Source organism: Ambystoma mexicanum, chromosome 9 (assembly GCF_040938575.1).
Source record: "Ambystoma mexicanum isolate Mex_15411 chromosome 9, UKY_AmexF1_1, whole genome shotgun sequence".
Taxonomy (NCBI): domain Eukaryota; kingdom Metazoa; phylum Chordata; class Amphibia; order Caudata; family Ambystomatidae; genus Ambystoma; species Ambystoma mexicanum.
Genome location: NC_090931.1, coordinates 292,375,154 through 292,397,013, shown reverse-complemented (window position 1 = coordinate 292,397,013; position 21,860 = coordinate 292,375,154). Strand labels below are relative to the sequence as shown.

The following is a 21,860-nucleotide window of genomic DNA, read 5'->3' as shown; positions in this document are numbered from 1 at the left end:
GTGCATCCTCTCCTAAAAAAACATCTGCTGACTCTTTTTGCCCAGCTAACCATTACCCCCTTTTCTGGGCAAACCCATGGAGAAGCTGGTCATCCCCAAACTGACCCTCCACACTGAGGCGACTGCCTGCCTCCGTGACCACCTGTCTGGTTTCAGGTCATCCAGAGGCACGGAAACTGCTCCCCTGAACACCCACGAGGACTTACTCACCAATCTGGATTCTAACACTCCCTCTGTTCTGATTCTCCCTGATCTCTCTTCTGCCTTCGACACAGTCAACCACTCCATCTTTATAAACGGTCTCCATGATACCCTAGGCATCACGGACAGGGCACTGGCATGGCTTACCTCCTTCCTTCCTTACAAACCATTCCAAGTGCAAATGGGTTCCTTTTTGTCATTCACCTCACTCTACCTGTGGCGTCCCTCAGTGCTCTATCCTATTGCCATGGCTCTTCAACATCTACTTGGCCCCTCTGACCCACCTGATCTCCACCTTCTCTCCTAATGTCCAGTGTTATGCAGACGAGACGCAGCTCTCGTTCAAGCTGCCTCTGCCTCCTCCCTCATACCCTACTGCCTGACTGCTATTCAGGTATAGTAAGCTGCCAATGAGCTCTCCCTTAATGCCAGTAAGACGATTCGTCTCATGGGGATGCCTGCCCCTTGTTTCCTCCCAACTCTCTGGCCTGACTCCCTGGATCCCCTCCCCGTACCCCACCAACCAGTGAGGCAAAAAACCTTGGTATCATCTTTGACTCCTCTCTTTCTTCCCACACATCACGGACCTTTGCAAAGAAGTTCAACTTTTAGCTGCACCTCCTCAGGGGCATTCTACCTTTCCTCACCTTCCCCCAAAAGCTCAATGTCTCCAGAGCCCTGGTTCTCTCCAGGCTGGACTACTGCAACAGCCTCTTCCCCATCTGCCTCTTTCCTCCCTTCACCCGCTTCAAATAATCCAGAATAGGTCTGCAAGACTTAACCTTGCTTCAAGCCCAGGGACCGCATCTCTCCAGCCCTAAAATCTCTCCACTGGCTCCTGGTAACTGCAAGGATCAAATTCAAAACACTCGCTGTTCAGCCCATTGTTATCTTTATACATATAACCTGTGCTCACGCCAGACTTATGCTGCACCCATAATATTGAACTTCTCGCCACTGCACCATATGCTGCTTTTACCTAATGTACGCAAATCGGATCGTAGGTACTTATATTGCCGCAACCAGTTAAGCTACATTGTTCTCAGTACAGTCAACTATTATAGCCGAGCATTGGTAAAATCGATCATGCTTATTACTGTAGTCTGTTAGCCTCCACCAGTATTAGATTTGTTTACCCGGCTTATCACTGTATATGTACTATTAGACTTGACATCACTATATCCTATGTTGTTGTTACTGTTACGCTCACCTGGTTCCCACGGGGGCGTCGACCGCAACTGGGCCGCTGTTATTTCCACCAGCGTGACGTGTAGCGCCGAGATGACTGACTGGACTGGCTCGCTCAGCCTAGTTTGTCTGGCTCGCAAGAATATTCTTCTGCAAAGGAGAAGAGGAATTAACCACCCGTGGAATTGAATGTCAACCCACCTTCCCCACTCCCGTTGTCTTCCCACAGATCACTCTTGATGTCCCCTCCTTAGTCTCACCTGATGGTTTGGAAGGATGAGCTCTCCATCCTGCGTCGGACGCAGGGGCGCGTTGATGACCAGTTACTTCACTGGCGTAGAGGAATTGGTGAGTTCCAGTATTGACTCTAAAGTCCAATTGTTCATAAGAATTCAAATGTCTGCTCTTCACTCTGTCCGATTCCTTGCAGGTTGCCGATTAATCCACTCGAAGATTTCCAAATGACACTCGGTAAGATTCAGGTAAGTCTATTGTGGTTTTCCCCTTAGGGGCCGGGTTACGGCGATGAAGCAGGGTTGACTGCGCCGACCCGAGATGAGGTGAGTACCTCCCGTGGTAAATCAGTCCTTGGGGGTAGCTTGTATAGCCTTAGAGAGTCCCCTTGCTCACCTTGCTGTCTTTGTCTCCTTAGGTGTCGGAGGGCGGCCGCGAGATGGAGAGAGCGTGATGGAATGCTGAAGTACCGCCAAGCAGGTGAGTTCAGCGCGGCGCCGTAGGAATGCGAAGCGATGCTTCAAAGACTTCTGTCTTTCAGTTCCGTGGCAAAATGGATCAGGATTCAGGTAAGGATTAAAGTTAAAACTCCTGTTCTTACCTTTATCCTTCTTGTCTTCTTGTTTCAGGAGTCCCAGGACTGAAGCGGGCGTGGCTGAAGACTGGAGCTGCTGAAAACACGGTGAGCGTTACGCTGCAGCAAGCAGAATAACGCGAAGCACGTGTGGCTGTCCGGGCGTGGTTTAAATAGCCTTGGAAGAAGATCCAGGTAAGTATTCTTCCACAGCCCCACCCAAGTAACAAAATAGTCCCTTCAGTAAAATAGTCCCTCCTAAGCCTCATTTGGCTTGAGTCTTCATGCAGCATGGTCTGCCTCAGGTGAGTATGCAGCATGGTCTGCTTCAGGTAAGTTATCAATAATGAGCCTGGCGCCCATGGCGCCAGGACTGACTTTATCTTTATGAGCCTGGCACCATAGGCGCCAGGACTGTACCCAAACAGCCCCTAACTGGGGCTTTTGGGCATGCTCCAAGTGGCATGATGCCTGCTTCCGGGGCTGCTGGGCCTGGTCTGGTCTTTCGGGGGCAGGCATCATGACAGTTTTACTTAAGCATTTGCTAATCGAACCAGCCTATTCTTGTATACTATGTTGTTACACCTATTAGCTGCAAACCCAAACTATCATGTCATTGTATACTACCTCTGTATGGGCATTACTGAACTAGTCCACCTATGTATACATGCCAACCCACTTTGGTGCTTGTAAGATTGATTTTGCCTACTACTTTTTACCCCACTGCCATACCTCAGCATCTGCATTTCTGAACCTCTCACCACTTTACACTTGTTGCTTCACCCTATTTGTTATAGCACATTAGCCATCTGCTATCATTGTCCCACTAGGAATATTAATGGACCTTATCACAATGACGATTTGTCTACATCATGCCCGCTGTCTCGCTGCTAGTTTAAGTGGTGTGCATCTCCACTTGATTCCCCACGCTGGCACCAAGGCGGCTAACTGGCGTGTTACACTGGACTCTAATACCCCAGGGCAAATATGCATGCCATTTCATTATACCTTACCTCCTCAGGTATCTTATGTGTTCTAAGTCTATTAATTAGTTTCGTGAGATTAGCCTTCCTACTACCACCCTATAGCAGCCATATATCGTTAATTATGACAACGGCATTGGCACATGTGCCTATAGCATCTCGCCCGAATAACATGGACTTTGGATTGCCTCCAAATAACCTGAACCTTTCATGTGTCCTACCCAACCTCTACAGTCCCTATGACATCATCTTTAGAAATTCCAGACTCTGCGTCAGATTGCCTAAAGTATTAACCTCCTGCCAGGGATATGACCTACACAGGCACTCAGAGCATAGGCCTGTCAAACTACGACTTAAAAAAACTACTCCCACTAGCCACACCTCACAAAACCTCTCGCAAAAAAATCAAAAAGCCCACGCCCCACATCAGCCTACAGGTCACTGGAGCGTCCACCAGCATGTCATCCCCCCCATCTCGTTAGAGTCCCGCTGCAGACCTCAAGGGGGCCCTAATAAATGCAAGTTCTCTAGTTGCACACGCCACAGAGCTTGCCAACCAAATTGTGGCTGAAAACTATGACTTCTTGGCAATTACTGAATCCTGGTTGCATGCAGCAACCGGTCCTGCTCTTATGCTAGCAGTTCTGATAAATGTACTATCTTGAGAGCAGACAGAAGTGAAACTCGAGGAGGAGGTATAGCTCTCATTGCTAAAACCTACCTTTCCATGAGACTAGCCCCCTCTCTAAATATCACATCCTGCGAAACTAACTGCCAAACTACTTATTGCTAACTCCCAAACACTCACGATCCACTTTATATATAGACCGTCGGGTCAGATTGGCACCTTTTCATGAAGATATTTCTACTATCGTCTCGGATAATCTAAAAAGCATGTCACAAGTCCTATTGCTTGGAGATCTTAACTTAGGCTTCAACAACCTTAAAGACCAGCAAGCAACCACTGTGGCCAACACCTTGACAGATCTCGGTTTTACCCAGAGAATGAACTCTCTCACCCATAACAAAGGGAGAATACTCCATTGGGTGGCAGATCATAACTGCAATGCCATGATCTTGGCTATTACACCTCAGATATGGACCGATCATCACCTCCTATCATTCTCACTAGTTACTAAAAGACCTGCTGTTAAGATAACTACACCTTCACCAACCAGGATAAAAAAGAATATCACTATCGATAAACTCTTACCCCTTATCCTACCCACTCTTAACTTACTCCCAGGCGGGTTGGAACCTAGCCTGCTTGTAGATTAATACAATAAAATTATGACCACTAGTCTTGACACTATTGCTCCGCTTAAAATGAGACAAAGTAAGCCAAGAGGACAGCTCAACTCTTGGTTTACCCCATACCTGAAAAAATGTAGCAATGAAAAGAGGAAATGCAAATCTACTTGGAGGTTACTACCTTCATCTGAAAATAAAACTAACCTAATCGACATATCATCCCAATACAAAAAAGACCTACTCCTCGCTAAACAGAAAACATGCAAATATATAATCCTGCAAGCTAATTCCAGGATGAAGGAACTCTTCATAATTCTAAAAGAACTAGAAGCCCCTATCCGGATACAAGACAACTGTATTAAAGACAAAACGTGGTGCCCCAATATTCAGGACGCACTCGCCAATAAATTCTCTACTCTTCAGGTTAAGATTGCTCTAAAAAAAAGCTTCATTAACTACAACAGTGACTGCACCTGTCAATAATCTCACAGCCTCACACAAACCATTGCATCGCTTCAGGTTCTCAAATTTCTATCGTTGAAGTTGAAAAAGTCATACTTTCCCTTAAATCATCTAACTGCCAATGCGACCAATGCCCAGCCCAATTTATCAAGGATGCAGCACGAGAGCTAGCCCCATTTATCTAAAAAATGATCAACGCTTCCTTTTCTTCTGGCACCATCCTCAGCAACCTCAAGCAGTCCTGGGTACTCCTCCCTCCTTAAAAGACAAACGCTAGACCCATCCCTATCAACTAACTACAGGCCCATTACCACTGTGCCATTCCGCCTCAAAATTCTAGATAAGGTGACATACCTCCAAATCCAAAAGTAACTGGAAGCTAAACACCTCTTAGAAGTCCGACAATCAGGTTTCTGGCCACAACATGGCACAGACACGGCACTCATCGATCTTAAAGCCCAAATAGATGAGCTCAGAGGCAAAGGGAAAGCAGCTTTACTCTTTCTCCTTGACCTATCAGCTGCATTTGACCTGGTGGATCACAAGGTCTTATGCAACCATTTGGACTCAGCAGCGCACTGCTCTAAGGAGGCCATAGTCTGGATCCAATCATTCCTCAGTGACAGGACAATGTGTTTTCTCTCCTTCAGCTGCAGCTGACCCCATCCCTATTACCTGCGGAGTGCCCCAGGGATCATGTGTATCACCTACACTGTATAACATATTTACCAAGCCCCTATTTGACGATCTGGTATCACTTACATGAACTATGCAGATGATACTCAAATTCTCCTACCACTTTCTGGGGATTACGTCAAGGATTCGGACATGGTAAATAAAGTCTACATCATCATTCAGGCCTGGATGGCCTCTACCTGAATGATGACAAAACTGAGCTCATTACCCTGGGCACCACCTTTAGCCTTAAGAGACTTGGTCCTGACTACTCGTCCTTCAACATTGACGGGAACCTTATCAAGGCTGTGAAAGAGGTAAAAACTCTAGGTTTTTACCTTGACTCCACCCTTACATTTACTAAGCAAGTAAACACCATGGCCTCTGCAATTGCATATACATGCAAACTTATCAGAGCCGGCAAACATTTCTTATCTATAAATAGCTGAATTTTCTTGGCCAGAGCTCTAATCTTGTCCGGACTCAATTATTGTAACTCCCTCTACATTGGCGCTAACAAATACATCATCAAGAGAATACAGACCCTCCAGAACAACGCCCTTAGAGCTGCCCTAAAAACAGCAAAAAAAAAGCACATTTCAGTGCTGAGAAGACAATACAACTGGCTATCTACCAACTACAAATTCCAGTTGAAAATGGCCTCTTACGTACAAATGCTTAAATAAGGCTGTGCCACGTTACCTTACAGAGAGAATTAACAGAAAATCCTCTAGTAGGCCTACTAGAACAGCTAACTCTAACTGCCTATAGGTGCCAAGATTTAAATTATCTAAAGTTGGGGGTAGCAGTTTCCCCATGAAGGCAGCATTGCTCTGGAACTCCCTACTCTCTCCCTTACGAGCTGAACAAATCTACATCAACTTCAGACAGAACCTCATCTAATGGTTCAAAGACAATGACCAATAAGGCCTCTGTCTAGCGCTGTATATAACTGTATCCTTATTGTACATTCTCCTTTTTATTTTTTGTAACTTCCTCACTAGGCACACATATATACTCATAGTGACAATTTCTGTTATTTGTAACTGTATATACTGATCTGCACCTTTATCTGTTGTAACTAAAGCTTAAAGCCTTCATGTACCGCTATGCCCTGATACCCTCGGGTCTGGCGCTCATTATAAAGAAACAAACAAACCTCTGCATCATCCACAAGGCTGTATGAGGCTTCTCCACAATCAGCTTTCCCTCCCTACATACCTCTCATCCAGAGTCCTTCGGTCCTCTAACTCTCTGCAGGTCAAACGCTTCTCGAAGCAGAGAGTGGGAGGTAGATCCCTTTCTTCGGCTGTTTCCTCCCTCTGGAAAAGCCTCCCTTCACCCCTCAGACTTGAGCTGGGTCTTCTAAAGTTCCGGAAACTCCTCAAGACCTTTCTTTTCTCCTCTTCCTTCCTGCGCCCCCTCCCTTGCTAACTCTCCCTCTTCTGCCACTGCGACTGGGGTCTGGCCCCTTCAGACTCTTACAGGGGCCAGGCCACCCCCTACCAGTCCCCCCAGCACTTGCCTTACCCGGACCAACCCATCCCGGTCCTCCCTGCCCACTGCACTCTTTCCCCCCCATTCCCCACGTCTCACTTTGCACTTGCTGCCCAGGCCAGCATGGCACTTGCTCGCCCCCCACCCTTGGGGCACCCCTCTGCTGCACTTCTCCCCTGCCCCTTGCACTTACCACCTTGTTCATGCACTTGCACAGTAGGATTGTCAAAAGGCCAATATAACTTTTTTGTTGTTTTACTTCTATTGTTCCCATGTCCCCCCTATACGCCCCACTGTGTCTTGTAGCGCCTGGAAACACTTGTGTATAGGCGCCATACAAATGTACAATAAGTGAATAGGAACAAAATCCACCAATTCAGCCCCTGAGGGCACAACAAAAACCCATTATGATTCCAATATCAATTTACATATGCAAAATAACAAGCAGCCATGATTCAAACAATTACACCCAAGTCGGCGAGAAAGAGCAAAACAACCTATTCTATAGACCTAAAATTTGTATCCAAAAATAACTTTAGTCTAAAAATACATGAATATCTTCATTTATCATTGCATTCAAGGGGTTTCATTGTTCCCATTTTTATAATCAATCTGGGTTCCAATCTATGTAATTGTTGTATTCTGTTGCCTTTTCTTTTATGTTCTGTAACATGTACTTAAAAACCTAAAATCTTTCTACTCAATCGAATAGGAGGCTGGAATTCCATTCTGTAAGGGTGCCGACATTCGTTACGACTCTTTGTAAAGCACGAAAGCTTGGACACGTGAGTTAGAATGACGGGAAGTGAGGCTGCATTGTTTCTTTAAATCAAGGATCTTCCCGTTGTAGTATTATTGACTGATGAAGTCCTTTGTTGGACAGCACGCATGGCACTTGTGTATTGCTTCATGGCAGATTTTTCTTGAGCCGCGACTTATTTTGAACCTGGCTGATGTTAAATGACATGATGAACTGTAATTAAATTCTAGCACCTTCACAGATCGTGTGCCTGGGTTTCTTTTTTTAAGTTAGCCACAGTACCTTGCAGTGTTTGCTGCTGGTGTGTTGGCTTCGTTGTTTTGTATGTTAATAGAAGCTGCTTCTGCTCCTACCCGGAGACACCCTCTATGTATAAATAGGGACTGAGCCCCTATAGCTGGACGCATCATATGGTGTGTGTGTGTGTGTGTGTGTGTGTGTGTGTGTGTGTGTGTATATATATATATATATATATATATATATATATATATATATATAAAATATTCGTCCATGGGGAGCAAAGTTATAAGCTGCCCAAAAAATGCTCTTCCTATGGAAACAGCAACTTAACCATAACTACATGGCCACTACTGTGGCCAATATATATAGGCATTTGTGTTGTTTGCATCATGTCTACCTACACTAAATGCATAACAAAAACGGAGCTATGTTTGTTTGCGTGTTAGGCGCTTATACCGGAAATCAATTCTGTTTCAAAGTGCCCACAGGGCAGCATGGAGCGAACATGGGATAGCGATACAATTAAATACAAAACATACAGAGGGGGGAAGGGGAGGCCGAGCCTACTATGCCTTGTGAGTATTCAGAACATTCAAGTGCAGGAAGGAAGAGGTCAGTGGGGTAGGTGCTGTGGTGTCCGTGCTCGAGGGTGAGCCGCAGATGAAGTGCAAGGTATGGTAAGTGCTACGCGGCCAAGATCAGCATTGGGTGGGAAGTGCAAATCTCCAGTGTGAAGGGTCACCAAGGCAATTGCTGAAGGAAGACTGATGCTGGGGAGAATGGATGTGAATGGTGCGAGGCCCAGAGGATGCATAAGGGTCCAAGACACCAATCACAGTAACTGTGGGATTAGCAGAGGAAGGAAGGAAGAAAGGAAGGAGGAGGAGGAAAAGAGGAGTCATGAGGTGTTTTCAGAACATCCTGCTCAAGACGGAGTGGGAAGCGGAAGCTGTTCCAGAGGAGGGATCCAGCTGAGGAAAGAGAGCAGCCTCTTACTCTCTATTTAGAGAAATGCTTTACACACAGAGTTAGTGCCAAGGAGGGAAGCGGTCTAGAAGGAGAGTATTTGGTAACAGAGAGTTGCAGCTAGAGTGGTCCCTGGCCCCAGACAGCCTTGTGGATGATGCAGAGGGATTTGAATTTGATCCGTGCAGCAACTGGGTTCCAGTGGAGGCTTTTTAGTGCAGCAGAGATGCGGTCCCTTGGCTTAAGGCCAAGGATAAGTCTTGCTGCTCTATTCTGGATTAGCTGAAGGGGTTGCAGAGTGGAAGAATGTAGATTGAGGAGGAGGCTGTTGCAATAATCAAGCCTAGAGAGAACTAAGGCTCGAGAAACTTTGAGCTTCTGGGGGAAAGTGAGAATTGGGAGAATTCCTTTTGAGAAGGAAGAGTTGGAAGTGGGACTTCTTGGCAATATACTGCATGTGAGGGAGGAAGGATAAAGAGGAGTCAACAATGACTCTGGCTTCAGAAGAAGAGGCATTGGGACAGCATGTAGTTGCCTACCACCTCTGAACACATGTTGCGGTTTCCATAAGGCTGTGGGTCTGTCTGCAGATAGTGCATGACACTGCTGCATACACTAAGCACCTGACAAAAAGCATGCAAATGTACCGGACATAACATTTGCTTGTGCCGATTTATTCTCTGCGTTCCCATTTAAGTGTAACCCCTACCTCTAAATAGCCATTAAGCTGCAGGGTGGTGTGGCCACTCTACAAAATAAATGTAAACAATGTTTATATAGTGCACAGCTATCAGTGGTGCAGCTTTGCAGTGTTGTATTCCGTGTCCAAAAGTGCAGAGGCTGCACAGTTCAATATACCAAACAGACCAAAGTCTGCTGTCTCGATTGAGCAATGCTTTTACTATGTGTGGGGGGAGAGTTGGTAGTGTGCACCAAAGTGGTATGATGAACTTGTGAAACAGTGTTGGGATGTGCTGATGCAGGATTTCACAGGATCAGTGTGGGCCAGGGCTCTGGTGTTGGGTTCTTTGTATCTTTCAGTGCAGGATAGATGATAACTCATCATGCATGTGGCCAGAGTTCTGGAGTGAGTGATAAAGAGGTCTAGTAATTAGATCTATCCTACGGGTAGTTTGTGGTGAGTTGTGTGTGGTGACCAGTCAGTCCTGAGAAGGAAGGCGTTAGTTGAAGTTAACTTATAGCATAAAGGATAGTTATACAAAGTATTGTTAGGAAGGCATGGTATTAAGAGTAAGACGGACACAAGTGACCATAGTCCAAGGGTGTGTTTATTGAATTTCAACAAGGGTATGGTAAATGCCTATCTAAACCTAAATCTACAGATAGGAGCAAGCTATGACCATCAAATAATAAAGCAGTCCTACTGGTGTCTTGTCAAAATAAAAGGGCCTATACTAAAAAAAACCTATTGCCAATCCTTACCGCCAAATACAAACAGCGTGGGGGATAATGTTACAAAAAGAAAGAAGTGTTCAAAATGATATGTCAGAATGTTCAGGCCATTGGCCTCCCTTCTCCACGTTTTTAGCACTGGACAAGGCGTTTCAATCGAAAGTAGCACAGTCTCTGGCTTCTTTAGCACAAGGATACAGTTCAATTATAACATCAGGATCTTCTGTATGCAAGTCTCTTTACACCTCAGTCTCTTCAGTCAGACGGCCTGATGCAACCAAACCAAAAAGACAAGTTCTTTTCCTCTTTGGATTCCTACAAGTATTCATTGTAGGTGATTCACTATTCACCCGGATCCCCCTCAGTCGGCCTCAGAACTCCTTAGTACAATGTTCGTTCCCTTTTGATCCCCCTCGGTCAGACTCAGATCTCTTTAGCACAATTTTCATAGGATATTCTTTTGGGTGACTCACGGTTCACCCCGGATCCCCTCAGCAGGGCTCAGATCCCCTTTCTTTTGATCACCCCCCCTCCTCCCCCAGCCCCCTCAGTCAGGCTCAGATCTCTTATGTTAAACACAATTAGTCTCCCACAGCCAGCCTCGGACCAATTTCAATCGAGTATCGAAGACTTTCGAATGTGTACGGGGTTTAGCTTGACCACTTTGATTTTACAATTCCTTCTCTTTACATTTGTCCCCTTTGGGTTTGGACACCTAACAGAGACTTTTGACCACTCTGTTTTACAGTATCTATCTTCACTTCAAAGTTCAGTCACTCATTTAGTGCATTAATTATGTTCTCATCACTTGCCACAAACGCTCCAATCACTGTCCTCTTCAAATTCCTTCATACAATGTTGCCGCTTGCAACCTTCGGTTCCAGACTGCCCGGGTTGGTATCAGTCTCCCCAACTCACCGGCTGTGCTGCCGTCACTGGCTTTTCTTTGATGTAGGAGCCAAGGACAGTACCATGGCAGCAAATGCTTCTCCACACTTCGACTATCGACGTGGGAGAACCCCGGGTACTCCCGACACACAATGCAAGAGTCTTCAACTTTGATTCCAGGTCTAACGTTTTCTATTCTTGAAGGCTCATAAGAGTTAGGGTCTTTCAGTGAAAAGGTGAAGGCCACATCCTTTGTATCCTTTGTATTCCTTTTCGGTCTCGCCGTCTTTTGTGTTTTATTAAACTGTCATCTTGGAACTGCTGCTTCTTCGTGTGCTTTGCCTCGCTCAGTGTGCTCTCGTGATCCGCCTTTTATCTGTTTGGGGAAGTGTGATAGAAGTCAGGTGTGTAATGATCAGTAATTGCCTGACCATCGTGTTGGGACATGTCAGGTAAATGGCTCAGGTGTTAGTCCATTTTCCCTCACAGTGAGGTGTCCGTGATAAAGTGTTTGTGTCAGAAAAGGGGCAGGGGTGAATCCCTAAGTATCCTACCTCGTAAGATGGGGTAAAGGTATTATAGGGAAGGCAATACCACGTCCTGCCGTCCGGTGTCCCCCTTCCACTCCCGAAGACCACCCCTCTCCTCCAGGTGATCCTCCCGCACTGATCCACCCCCAGGAACTGGATCCAAAAGCGAGGGCCGTGTCCTGGCCACCTGGATGACAGATCACCGGGAACTGGCGGGTGAGAAACCTTCAGGTTTCTCACAGTAGACAACATAAAGATAGCACAAACAGTGTAAAGTATGTCTGCACCAAGAACATTATACAAAGGGTACTGTTGGACTTGTGTCGCTGCATGTTCTTTAGGGTTCCTCTCCTTTTACAGCAATCGCTCCAGCGTTGGGGGCATAAATGGCCGGTAAAGGGCTGCCTGCCCAAGCAAAGCCTCCCCACAATCAACATGGGGCCTCCTGGGGAAGGGCCTCGGGTGGCTGCAAACAGCGGGCAACACACTGCGTATTGTCACCTACTGTTCCAGCCACCTGATTGGCTGAGCGCCCTTTTCTGTGTTCAAATGCATTTTATTTATTTTTTCAACAAAACTTTTTATTAAGCATTTCAAGAATTATAAGGACAAACACTGCATCATTGACATCAACAGATACCATCAGAAGAAAACACTTTTCAGCAACATCCCCAAGAGAAGGAGCGGACGGTATATTGGGCTAGGGGCGCTCCATGCAGCACAGCGGGTACCCGGGGCAGAGTCCCTCAACCCTGCAACCAGCGGGTAAGCGGGGGACCTGCAGGAGAGAGCTGGATATCTCGCTGCAAAGTCCATAAACTGAGCCCACATGTTAACAAAGGGGGAGAGGTTCCCAGCACGCATTGCTGTTATCTTTGCAGCCACCACCATCTCCCAGCATTTAAACCACCACAATGAGCTCACCGGTCCCTCTGCATTTTTCCAGAGCCACGCAAGAGCTATTTTTGCAGCTAAGAGAAGGTGCGAACACAAGCGAGCCATAATGCCAGTGAGCGGGAATTTCCCACCCCCGTGTCACCCACCAAGGGATCGAAAGGCCCGTAATTTCCTTGATGTAGCCCACAACTTCCCTCCAGTACCCCTCCGCCCTAGGACATGTGCAAAGAAGATGAAACAGAGTGCCCCTTTCTGCACAGCCCCTCCAGCAGTTCGGAGAGATTTCAGCATTGACTTTGCTCAGTTGAGCCGGGGTAGCATGGTATCTATAGCAAACCTTATAACCCCCCTTCCTTATTCGGGACGCATTGGGCGCTTTTATGCAGCCTCAACCAGATCTTTCCCCACTCTGCCATATCTAACTCCCGCCCAAGACCCCTCTCCCATTCCAACATGTATCTTTCTTTCTTAGAATGATCAGTTTTGTCTAAGAGCTTATAGAGAGTAGACACCTTCCCCCTCGTTTTCAGTGAGGTGAGGTTGAGCTCCAAGGCCGTTGGGGCTCTCGCCCCCCTATCCTTTACCGACCTATACGAGGCCCAGTGCCTGAGTTGAGTATAGTGGAATCCCTCCGACTCTGGGACCCCAAATTTCTGTTTGCACCGTTCAAAGGACAGGGGACTGCCTTATTCCAGGAAGTCAGATAAAGTCTGAAGCCCTCCAGCCTCCCATGCCGCGAACCCATGTGGGGGGATCCCAGGGGTGAACTCAGGATTGTTCCACATAGGAGTGAGGGGACCCAGAGAGAAGGAGCAACCCCATCTGCGAGGAGCTGTCTTCCACTTTTACACCATATTCTTAGTAGCCTCCAAGGGGCCCCCGATTCCCTTGGATTTTAATGGGTGGTAGGTGTGGGAGATCCGACAATGGAACCGGGCCCCAGAAAGGGGTTTCTGGGGCGGGGACCCAAGCAAACTCATGTGAGAGCTGTGCCGCTAATGCATATCTATGTACATCTGGGGCCCCCAGGCCGCCCAACTTCCTTATCCGAAGCAAGATCTTCTTTGCTATTGTGGGCCTTTCCCCCCCCCCCCACAACCCCCCCCACCAGATGAACTTTAGGGTCCTTTTCTGCAGGGATAAAAGCTCCTTATCTGGGATCTGGACTGGGAGCGCCATGCAGTGGTATAACAGGCTGGGGACCAAGTTCATCTTCACTGTGGCTATTCGGCCAAACCAGGAGATTTCCTGCGCTCCCCAGAGTTCAAGATCACGCTTAAGCTCACCAAACAGCCACGGGAAGTTGGACTGGTATATTAACGATGGGTCTCTGGGGATCTGAACACCTAGGTACTCAATGGAGTAAGTGGATCAAGGGATTGGGAGAACCAGACTTAATTCGGCCTTGTGTTGCTTGGAGAGATTAATTGCCATCACTTCAGATTTATCAAGGTTCACCCTAAACCCCGAGAACCGGACAAATTCTTCAATTTCGTCCCAGAGCGAGGCCAGAGATGAGGTAGGGTTGGTTATGGTCAGCAGTACATCGTCCGCGTATAGCGCAACTTTGTACTCCCAATTCCCCATGGTGAGCTCCCTAATCCCCAAATTTTTCCGAACCCTGTTCGCGAACGGCTCCATCGAGAGAGCGAAAGTCAGTGGAGACAGGGGGCAGCCTTGTCTCGTACCCCTGGAGATGCCTATTGGTTCAGATCTCGTGCCATTCATCCGCAACTGAGTGGTGGGGAACAGGAAATTCGCCATGACCCAAGTTATGAAGTTCGGACCAAAGCACCAGTGCTGCAGCGTGTTCTGAATGTAGCCCCAGTCCACTAAGCCAAACGCCTTGTGAGCGTCTAATGAAATCACCAGCATCCCTTCCCTTGTTATGGTTGCGCAATTAATAAGGTTTGTGGTGCGCCTGATGTTATTGTGATTCAGTTTAGCCCCTAGGATCTGCGAAACCATGCGTAGCTCAGCTCTAGCTGCAATGAGGGAGCCCCGCACCACCACCTTCATGGCGTCCCAGACTATACCAATGGGGGTGTCCTTACCCAAATTTTCCGAGAAGTAGTTCTTCAATGTTTCCTCGGTTTCCTTTATAACGCATGCATCTAGCAGTAAGAAGTCACATAGCTTCCAATACCTAACCAGAGCTGGAGGGGAGCTGCAGATACTCAGGTCCGCCGACACCGGGGCATGGTCTGAGATTGACCCCGCATGGATCACTACCCTATCCAAGCATGGATATATTGCAGCTGTGACCAAAAGCAGGTCAATTCTGGAAAACCCTTTATGCGCATGGGAATAGTGTGTGTATCCGTTGACCCCCGCATTGGCCAGCCTCCAGGCATCCACCGTCCCTGTGTCCCTAAGTAATCTAGTTAGAGCCAGGGCCAAAGCGTGATCCACCTTGGAGGGCGGAAGGGTTTTATCTGCACTGGGGTCTGGGACTGCATTAAAATCGCCCCTATGATTAAGTGACTCATCGAGAATGCCAAGATTGTTGGGATTAGGTTGGTTATATACTTGTCCTGGGCTGAGTTTGGGCAATAGATTGAGATTAAGGTGAGTGGTTGCTCCACTAGCCAGCCCTTCAACAGTATGAACCTTCCCCGGGGTCTCGTTTCATTGAAATTCTTGTCAATGGAATCTTTTCACTTAATATGATAGCTAGCCCTCTTTTTTCGCTCCCAGTTGTGGAGAAGAATTGCTTCCCCTTAAAGCTATTATATCTAACACGTTTCTTGTCAATTTGCAGTAGGTGAGTCTCATGAAGGAAAACTGTCCCCTTCCATCTGGGAGAGCTTGTGCTCCACCGACCTCTGCTTTCCTGGGAAATTAAAGCTCTGGACGTTCCATGAAAGGATCCAGAGCTCTCTTTCGTCAACCTGCCCCATAAGATGCCAAAAATAGCAGAGCTTCAGAAAAGGCCACCCCGACCCCAAAACTGCCCCCAGTGTGATGAGGCACTGACCGAAAGTGTACACAGTGACTGATAAAGTGGATGTCCGATTGCAGTAACCTTTGAAAGCAACTAAGAGGGTAACAATTCGTCCCATTTCTCCCCTCCCACTGATAACCCCCATTTTCCCTTCCCCACCCCCCAAAACTGAAAGACAGCAGATACTCCTACCCCAACGGGGCAACTGAGTGGGCTCCAAACCACAAGCCCTAATGGCCAACCGGGCCCAACCTGACAACAGCCAGACCACCCTCAGAGGGCCGACTAAAACCTTGCAGTGCCAAGGGTAGCACATCACCCCAAGCAGGGGCTGGTCAGCAGTGGAGAGTGGAGGGTTGAAGTGGCTAAAGGACCCCCCCTCCCGACCCACCAGAATCGACCAGGGCGCGATCGATCAGACAGTCATGCTTGTTCTCAGGGTACCTCTCCACTCAGTCTGGGTCGGGCCTCCTTCGCGGAGGACCCTGCGGCTTGCAGCGCCTGTTCACCTTTGTCCAACCCTTTCCGGCTTGCTTCTTGACACGCTCACCGGCGCCCGATTCCACCTCCGAACTACCACTTGCCTCCTCCACCCCCATCAATTTCTCAGCCTCCTTCAGAGATTGGAACTGGTACTGTATACCCTCCCACAAGAATCTCACGGATGTAGGGAGGCCCCAATGATATGGGATTTTCCTTTCACGCAATCAGTCAACGGCTTAAAGGACTTCCTCTTTTGAAGGGTGGAGTTTGCCAGGTCTTGATATAGCTGAATATTAGAGTCCCGGAATGAAATTTGCTGCATCGATCTCGCTTCTCTCATAATTTCCTCTTTCAACCTGAAAAAGTGGACTCGGGCCAGGACGTTTGGAGGCATGGAAGTCAAGCGGCGGGGATAGTTCTGTGCACTTGGTCCAGTTCTAACGGCAAATCCCCAGGCAGGGTGATGATGAATCTGAACAGCTCAGCCACATATGCCTCCTGGTCCGCGTCCGGGACTGATGATGGGATCCCACGGATGCGGATATTGTTTCGTCGGGACCGGTTTTCCGTGTCTTCCAGCTTCGCCTCACACCTCGCCTCCAGGGCCATCAACCTCTCCTGGCCCCTCTCCAGTTCAAAAGCTTGGTCACACATTGCATCTTCAACCTCCGCTGTACAGTTTTCCACCGCCTCCACCCTTTTATCTAGGGAATCAATTCTTTTCGTCACTTCATCCGTGCCCTTCTGGATTTCTTTTGTTAGGGCCGCTAGGTCCTTCAGATCCGCCCTGGTAGCGAACTGCTCCGGCTCCCCAGACTCCTGGGAGGCCCCAGGGCCCAGCATTTGCTCCGCTGGCAACCCCCCCTTTTTCGGCTTGTCTGAATTACAGTGGCCCATCAACGCCGCAATGTCTGTTTGCCCGGTCGACTTGCCACTTTTCGCCAGGCTAGGGCAGAAAGTAGGGACGCCCCCACTTCAACCGCCTGGGTGGAGAAAGTTAAGCTGGCGTAGGGGGGATAGCTGCCCTGGGCCGGCCCACGCGGGGTGAACTGACACCACAGCACAATAGGCGTAGGGGAGTGAGTAGATGACCTTAGCCGGGGTGGGGGCAAGCACCAGAGAGGAGGCAGTCCAAAGTCAGACAGAGGATGTTTGTGCACCCAGGGTCCACCAGTGCACAGGGGCTAATTTCTGCACCAGATGAGCTTAGGAAGGCCGGAGTGCTGCCGGTCAAGAGCCAGGAGGGAGAATCACAGCAGCAGGCTCAGAGGGAAGGAGCAGCAGGCAGGGGACCCCGCACGGACAGGCAGGATCACATGCTCTGCATCGGGGACAGGAGGGGGAGCGTGCACCAGGAAGCCAACAGCTCCCACCCCTCCACAGATGTAGATGCCTCCAAAGTGATGCCGCTGGACCCCTGCCGGTCCCGAGGCCCTCTGTGACCACAGGGGGCAAACTGCCTCGCTGATGCATGGGGGTGGCGGGCGCAGAGATCAAGCCCCCAGACCTCCTCCGTTGAGAGGCACCATAGCAGAAGGGAACGAGAGCGGGCGCCGGGCCAAAGAGTACCTCCGGGCGGGAACCACGGAGGAGGTGAGTTCCAAGGGTGGATGCCCCCGGCACGGACACCACACCCAGCCGCAGCAGCAAAGACCCTCAGGGGCAGGTGTTTGGTTTGCAGAGAGACAGCCCCAGCCCAGCGCTGGTTATAGGAAGGACGGCGCACCGGGACCCGACAGGAAGCGCCGAGGCTCAACAAAGGCACAGTCTTGCTGAGGTCAGGTCGGGAATAGCAGGCTGCTTCAGTGGGTTGGCTCCCCTCTCTGTACAGGGGATCCTGTTAGGCTGGGAGCAGCAGCCGCCGCCATTTTCCTATGTCTTCGCGCTGCAAACTCAGCCACTTGCAAGAGCCGCCGCCCAGCCACCCCTGCATATTAGGGAATAATTCAGACAGCGACGCACTTCCCAGGCGTTGTAGTCCATGTCAGAAACAGGAGAGGGAAGCCGCCGAGGTCACGCTCGTAGCATGGGACCACCCAGGAGCTACTCGGGAACCATGCCACACATGGCAGCTCCAAGCCACGCCCCCTCAAATGCATTTTCACATGCAGCTGGAAGGAAGAATTTGTTTGCTATTCTATTTTGCCTCTCAATGTATATGGATGCCCTTTTCATTGGGTAAAATGTACAAATTATGACTGATTCTTCCACTTCAGGGTTGAGAGGTTTATGAAGTGATTGGAGAAGGGTTTCGGGATATTGTTATTTTGTTTTTAAGAGAGCTATGCCTTGTTTTGGAAGCGACTGCCTTCTTTGTAAGGGTGAACATAGCAACTATTTAGCTTTGGACTGCAGTGCAGAGACTTTGCTCTGCAGCTCTGTTCCCTGCAGCAGACTTCTATGCCAATATTTCATTAAAGCCTCCCTATCATTCGGTAATAAAGGAATTGAACATGAATGGCTTTCTGATGCATTCAAAAGAGGAATATTTGTGAGGGAAAATGTATTTCCTTCTTTTTATGCGACAGGCTAGACAAAGACTGCTTTGTTCCTAATTGTAGGTGCAACAATCGCATGAATATGCATGGCCTGCCTTTGGCAGCTGGACCAGAAGTTGGCAGCAAACCTGCAATAATGCCCTTGTTGTTAGAACAAATTTGCACAGGGCCGCCAGGCTGAACGCAACACCCTTAATCTGCCAATAGCTAAGAAAGCAGCAAAATAAACTATTAGATGTTTTCAAATATTATACTGGTGGGTAGCCTGGAAGTCCAAGCTTGGTTTTCACACATTAGGGACAATATGATAAACTGCAACCATCATACTTTCTGTTATGTACCTTTCTCTTGCGACCTTCTAGCAAAGGGTCATTTTATTCTCAGTCCTTGTTTGCGACATCCATGCTTATTGGTAACTGGCGTGACTGCTGTTTCCCATTCTTCTCAGAGGGGGACAGACTTTTTTCCTCTTTGTAGTATGGCTTACTGATATACTCTGAAATAGCCTAGTTATAGCCCCTGATGCACGTGGGTGCTGGTTGCCAGTGAGATGACCTAACTTGACATCATTGCCTAGAGGACTGAGAAGGATTACGTTTGGTGTGTGGTTGAGGTACCATACACTGTCCTTAATCCCTTCCCAGTTCTCCACGAGGCTCCTAACTGCCTAGGCTCTACAGCACCATCTCCACATGTCTTGGAGCGATTTGTAAGTGAGTCTCAGTGGACTTTTTTATTTTTTGTATTGTGACATTGGTTGCCCATACTTAACCTTACAAAAAGGAAAAAAGGAAAAAAATCAGTTTACCCATTTCAAACATTTTTCATATAAAATTGACTAAAAGGAAAATTAAACAAATTTCCTGAGTAACATTAGACCGTTATACGCTCATTTTGAAATTATAGGTTAAATAAGAATTAATTAAATAAGAATAAAATCAGAATGGGGAAAAAAGAAAACATAAAAAAGAAGCAGAGAAGAAAGGAAATAAATAACAATCCTAACCCGATCAGCTTGATGTAGAATCTTAATCACAGCTATTGCAGCGACAGTTTCTTCCCCACTTGACATTCTAACGAAGAAGTTCCCAGAGTCTAAAATTACAGGATTATGTATGAAGTGACCCAGCCATTGGGATCTACACGTTTGCAGAAAAGCACCATTCACGAGGATTCTGTTCTGTATCACATCCTCATTCTTACATAATCCACAACCTTTTACCGTCCCACACTAGACGATCTAATATGACAGACTTCTCCCGTAGGCAAGAGGTTGAGTCGGTATCTTAAGAATTGTGCAGCCCAATAGCCATTTGGAAAAATGCTTTAAGTATTGTGGGATGTCTCCCAAGGGCTTATCATAGGGAGATAGACTCATATAGAGCTTACACACACTCATCCATGCAATGAGCCGTTCAGTCATATCTAAACTGTTTTTTTTTAATTTGATAAGATACTTTATAAGATCACTAGAGCACAATTCAATTCTATTTAGTGCCAATTCAGCTCGTTTTCTAAAATTAGACAAGGACCCCATTGTCATGTGTTTCAAAACGTCCGCTAGATGTTCATATAGTGGTCCCACCAGGGGGACCAGTAACCTTCTATACAGGGACAGGATTCTCCAGTCCAGCTGACAACCCAGTGAGGTGAAACCTAATTGGAATCTGAGTACAGCCATTGCCACAGTCTGGTAGGCCCAACACATGCTTCCACACCCGGGACTCTACCTTATCATATGCTAATGCTCTCAAACCACGGCTGATCTCAGTACCGTAGAACAGCTTTGGTATCACTTTCATTTTGTGAAAGGAGAGCAAGGGGCAAGTTGAAAATCTACAAAAGCGAGTTCTCATTTTCTTCATCTGGGTGGCCGCTTGGATCGCCTTAATCCCAAAGCGAGACATAAAAGGTGGCACTATATTATCAGCTGCATCCATTGAAAAACCCAAATATAGTAGGGATTGAGTGAGAACTAATTGCTGGTTACCAACCAACCAGCTATAGCCCAGTTTTCTTTTTATAGCACTTTTAAATGTAATAATGGGCCTCATTACGAGTCCGGCGGTAGCCGTGCCGGTAAAACCGGTAGGCTGCCGACGGACTCGTGGGGATTTAACGGCTCCGGACCTGCCGGAATCACCGGGGCATTACAGCCATGGTCGTCCAGTAATTCCAGAGCCGGCATTCCATTACTCCCCATTCCCCTGGAGTCCCCTAGGACTCCAGGGGAATGGGGGCAGTGGAAACACCGGCACCATGTGGTAATGGTGCCAGTGTTTCCACGTCCGTGTGTGGCTGGTGGCGTTACGCCCTCCAGGTCAGACCTGGCGTGCAATTGTCTCTGTAAACTCACCAGAGTCCTATCGTGAAGGAGGACATTGTCCGTGTACATAAGGTATGGGATGGAAAGAGTACCAATCCTTGGTGGAGCAAATGTTGAACTTGATAGGAACTCTCCCAGGTCAGACAAGTAAAGGTTGAATAGGCCGGGAGTCAAAACGCAGCCCTGATGGAGATCCCTCCTCACCCTGAAGCACCCTGTTGGCGCACCCTGCCCATTCCGCCTAAGTTGGAGAAAAGTATTCTCGTGTAGATTGACAAGGATGGATAATAGTGGACCAGGTATTTGCCAGTCCCTTACCTTGCATTACAAGAGGTTGCGACTGATGCAATCAAACGCCTGTGTGTAGTTGATAGCGGCCATATATAGCGGCAAATTACCTGGCTTCCTAGACTCCTCTCTTAGCCATCCTATGACCAGGCAATTCAGTTCTATACCAAGCGCCTTATGGAATCCGCCCTGGTATTTCTGTAAACGGCCTGTCAAGGTGGCCCAAGAGACAAGATCACTCTGCACCAGAGCTGCATATGTCTTGCTCTGGCTGTCAAGAAGGGATTTAGTTCGATAGTTACCTGGACTCCCCTATTTCCCGTCTTGTAAACGGGCATGATCACCACATTACACCACAAGGTGAACATTTCTCTTGCCACTAGCACTGCAATTAACAAAAAAAACGACATCTTTGACCAGATCACTGGATCAATTTTTAAAACCGTATTTGACAAAGCATTCCTAATTAGTCCTTCAATGGATTCTATAGATAGGGACAGTTGCCAAGAGGTTTCGGCCAGAACAAATGAGATCTCTCATAGTGGCTCACTGTTCACATGAA

At 47.8% G+C, this 21,860-nt stretch overlaps 1 protein-coding gene across 1 annotated transcript in view; it reads right to left on the bottom strand.

Moving 5' to 3' along the window:
* Positions 1 to 21,860, bottom strand: part of DUSP14 (dual specificity phosphatase 14) — a 223,323-nt gene that overhangs the window by 20,610 nt on the left and 180,853 nt on the right. The window lies entirely within an intron of this gene.